Genomic DNA, 3,152 nt, shown 5'->3' with positions numbered 1-3,152 from the left:
TCTTTCTTTTTAGGCAATTGGGGTTAAGTGACTTGCCCAGGGTCACACAGTTAGTGTCAAGTGTTTGGCCGCATTTGAACTCAGGTCCTCCTGACTTCAGGGCCAGTGCTCTATCCACTGCACCACCTAGCTGCCCCTAGTTGTATCATCTATAATGACTAGAAGAAGCATTGTGGAGACATGAAGAAACCTAGGCCCATTTCACAGTTTCCTGGTATTCTTTTCCTTCTTCCAAGGAGTCATAGTAGGTGGTGGCACTCAGTGGTTCAATATATCACATTCATTTTATTCATTTGGTTTCTCATTCAGAGAGAGAGGATTTAACAGATTAGGCAAGAAAGAATTTTTCAGGTAAGAAAGAATAACTTCTAACACTGCTTTATTTTTGGACATATGGGTCTGTAACCTCTTTTGTTGATATCTTTGGGGCATATACCTAGAAGCAGTATTGCTGAGGCAAAGATTATGCACAGTGTAATAACTTTGGGATCATACTTCCAAATTCCTTTCCAGAATGGGAAGACTAGTTGACATATTTGCCAACAGTGCATTAGAACTTGTTAACCAGTAGCCCCTCCATTATTTGTCATGTTCTCTTTTTGTCATCTCAGTCAATTGATAGCTGTGCAGTGGTGGTACTAGAGTTGTTTTATTTTCTGTTTCTCTAATTATTAGTGATTAAGAAATTTTATGTAGTTGATTGTTTGAATTTCTTTCTTTAAAATGTACTTATTTCTATCATTTGACAATTTATCTTTTGCAAAATGTCTCTTTTCTTGTAAATTTGACTCAGTTCCCTATATATTTAAAAAAAAAAAGTAGACCTTTATGAGATAAAATTCTGGCAGGGATTTCCCCATTTGTAGCTTTTCTTCTCATTCAAATGCATTTATTTGTTTGGGCAAAGACTTTATTAATTTTATGTAATCAAAATTATGTTTTGTCCACTTGAAACCTCTCTGTCCCTTATTTGATCACAAATTCTTCTCCATCATTGGGTGGTGCGGGTATCAGGAACAACAGTGCTAAAAAGTCACATCTCTACTATTATCCTTAGGATCCCAAAGGAAGAACTAGTCAGCTACCCTCTGAGTATCTCAATCTAAGAGTGAAAATTCAAACTGAGGGGGAAGTCCAGAAGAGAAGGGATTACACAGGGAATATCTCAACTTAATTTCTAAGCAATGCTATCAAACCTGTTAACTGCACATTATATCCAGAATACTCCTCGAGTGAATGAGGGACATAAAAAAAGGTGTAGACAGAAGTCATGGTTAAGGTAATAGTTACACTAGAATTGAGGTGTAAAACTTGCACCCCACAGGCAGCAAAACATTTACATGTGGCCTGAAAACAATAGATATGTAATTGGGAAATGCTTCATAAAAGTGAATAAACATACAACACAAAAAGTGTTGATTTGTGGTTTTCCAATTCAATATGCAACTTGCAAGGATCCATTTTTATTTGAGTTTGACATCACTGTGGAAGACCACAAAGATCCCTTCTTACTAATATTCCACAGTTCTAAGATAAAGAACAAATGGTAACATGATAATCTTTATACCCCTTACTATGAGATTGACTCATAGCTCTTTTCCCTTTTCTTCTTATTCCCCTCACATAACAGGACTACACAAAGATTGTTTGTGTATGTTTTGGACTGATTTGCTCCTTCATTAACTTGATCTGCAGAACTCAATGAAGGAGAATCTATATTTAGAATGGCAGGATGTCAATTTTTACCTTGAGTAGTTTTAAATATAGAAATTACAATTCTATAAAAATTTTCAGTCTCCATAATTGAATTCAGCTCTACTACCCTGCTCCCCACATTGGCCTAAGTTAGAGGAATTGATATATAAGTGTTTGAGCAAGAAAAAGGCAATGTAACTTTCCTAAAATTGTAATATCCATCAATAAAGGTATAGGAATGAGGAAGAAGTAATGTTTTGAGCCTCTACTAGGGACTGGAATACCAAAGTAGAATAGTCATACAGCTTTTCTGTGTTTTCTGTGTTTTTTTCTACCTACATTTTTTAAAAAGACATATGCAATGCTTCTTAAAAACATTTGCCTTGGGATTGTGTTTCTTGCTATGACCACAGTGGGTATTGTAGAAAACTTCTTCCTCTTTTCCTTTTATATTTTAAATGTCCTAGATGATCACAAAATAAGTTTTTTAACCTTTATAATCACCCAGCTGAGCTTGGAGAATTCCATTATGCTTGTTAGCAAGGGAGTCCTATAAATATTGCAGGGTTTGGGGTGGAACTATTTCTTGGATGATGTTGGGTATAAAGTTGTATTTTACCTTTGAAGACTGAGTGAGAGGCTTTCAATTTCTTTGACTTGCCTTCTGTGTGCCTTGCAGGCCATCACCATCAGCCCAGCAATTCCAGGTGGGCAGAATTCAAAGTTAGAGCCACACAACAGACCACTCCTTCCTATCTCTTCTGTTGGATCCTCAATCTGCTGATAGAAATTCCTGTATCAGTAAGTGCAAGAGGCCTAGAATCAGCAGCAACATTACAAATGCATTTGATTATGTGTATTACACTTCAAAACACATTATGCGTGTTTATGAGATAATAACCACTCTCAGAAATGTGCTGTGTTTGGGGCTCATGGTCTTGGCCAGTGGCTTCATGGTGCTTCTCCTACAGTAACACTACCAGCATATCCAACATATGCAGTGCACCAATCTCTCACTTACAAGGTATCCTGAGAGGCACACAAATCATCCTTTTACTAATGAACACATTTGTTAGCTTTTATTTACTCACCTCAATTTTTACTCTTTTTCTCAGTTATTTCAATTAAAAGTCTCTGTGGATGTTGTTTACCTCTGTCTTCCTGTCACTGTACTACCCAATCCCCAGAGCTCTCAAGACTCCCTGAATTGTTTAGGCAAAGAAAAATCGCCAATCTCACACTAGCCTCAACTATAACCATGGAGGCATCAGCAGAGCATATTGGTTCCTAACACTACCTGTCTCCTGAATGTTCTTGAAACTAGGAAGAAGACCCAAGAGCCTTTTAATCAAGAAAGGTAAAATAAGACCAGAATCTCATGGTGATAACATCAGAGTCACAGCAGAGTTTAAGCAGACCTCAGAGATTCTATAGCAAAACCCATATGCGAGGAAGGA

The 3,152-nt window shown here is 37.1% G+C and overlaps 1 pseudogene; it reads left to right on the top strand.

Annotated features, from left to right (window-relative positions):
- The first annotated feature begins 2,056 nt into the window (after positions 1–2,056).
- LOC114035238 lies at positions 2,057–2,901 on the top strand (annotated as a pseudogene).
- The last annotated feature ends 251 nt before the right edge of the window (positions 2,902–3,152 follow it).

The sequence above is a fragment of the Vombatus ursinus genome, unplaced genomic scaffold (genome assembly GCF_900497805.2).
Source record: "Vombatus ursinus unplaced genomic scaffold, bare-nosed wombat genome assembly UNPS02009173.1, whole genome shotgun sequence".
Classification (NCBI taxonomy): domain Eukaryota; kingdom Metazoa; phylum Chordata; class Mammalia; order Diprotodontia; family Vombatidae; genus Vombatus; species Vombatus ursinus.
This window is presented reverse-complemented; position numbering and strand designations above follow the sequence as displayed.